Here is a 1,049-nt window from a genome sequence, read left to right on the forward strand (position 1 = left end):
ACTCAGTATCATGGAGTCTATGTCAGTTCATATTGACCCTATAACGCAGGGCAGAAGCTTCCCAGTGAGTGTCTGATACTGTCGCTCTTAATGGGAGTAGAAAGGTCCATCATTTTCCTTTGGATTGACTGGTGGTGTCAAACTGCCAACCTGCAGTTAGTAGCTCAATGCATAGCCGCTACACCACCAGGACTCCTATTTAACACTAAATAGGAGTTTATTTCTCATCCTACTAAGCTCCGTAAGGTGTGATACTGACTGGCCAAAAGCTCTCAAGTACTCAGTGAGTGAGAAATTCAAGGCAATGTGAAAAGTGTTTCTGTCAACCAACTCAACTTCTGACTCTCAAAGTAGCTTCAGTTCTCTCTATATCAATCAGCAAAGGGCAGAGGGTGGGGGCTGGCATGGAGCAATACAAGTGGGATGGCTTTATTGATCAAGACTTTAAATGATACACATTAATCCTACTTGCACCCTGCTGGTTAGGATTCAGTGGTATGAGTTAGAAGGGAATGCAGTCTTGCATTCTGTACCATAAATAAAAAGAAGCAGGTGTGATCAACAGCTTGCCACTAACCACTTTACTATATGAAAGTTGAATTGAGAGATGTCATTGATCAAAATTGTATTTTAGTATATTACTCCCTTAGTGCACATTTAATTATTCCAAGATCATGGTTCCAACTGGTTCATAATATCTTGTCTCTTCAGAATCTAGAGGCAGAAAGAGACAATCAGGAAGCAAAAGCACCCACAGAGCCATGCAGAATGATATCCATGTTAAGAAATCAATTTTTAAAAAGAAAATTCACCAGTATCTCCGATTATAAAAGTGGGGGAAAATGGACATCATGTATATACCTCTTTAGACAAATTTGGAAAATAATCTGTTTTATATTAACTAAGTCATGGAATAAATGGCATGGAGGAAGCATATCTGACTGCCGCTGGCATGAGGCATGGGATAGACAGATCTTCACCCCTCATCCTTCTTTATTATGACACTAACCATCCCTCCCATGGCACTGCACTTCAATGCTGGAATATAT

This window comes from Echinops telfairi, unplaced genomic scaffold (genome assembly GCF_000313985.2).
Source record: "Echinops telfairi isolate 266 unplaced genomic scaffold, ASM31398v2 ScPeMD7_7421;HRSCAF=8459, whole genome shotgun sequence".
Taxonomy (NCBI): Eukaryota; Metazoa; Chordata; class Mammalia; order Afrosoricida; family Tenrecidae; genus Echinops; species Echinops telfairi.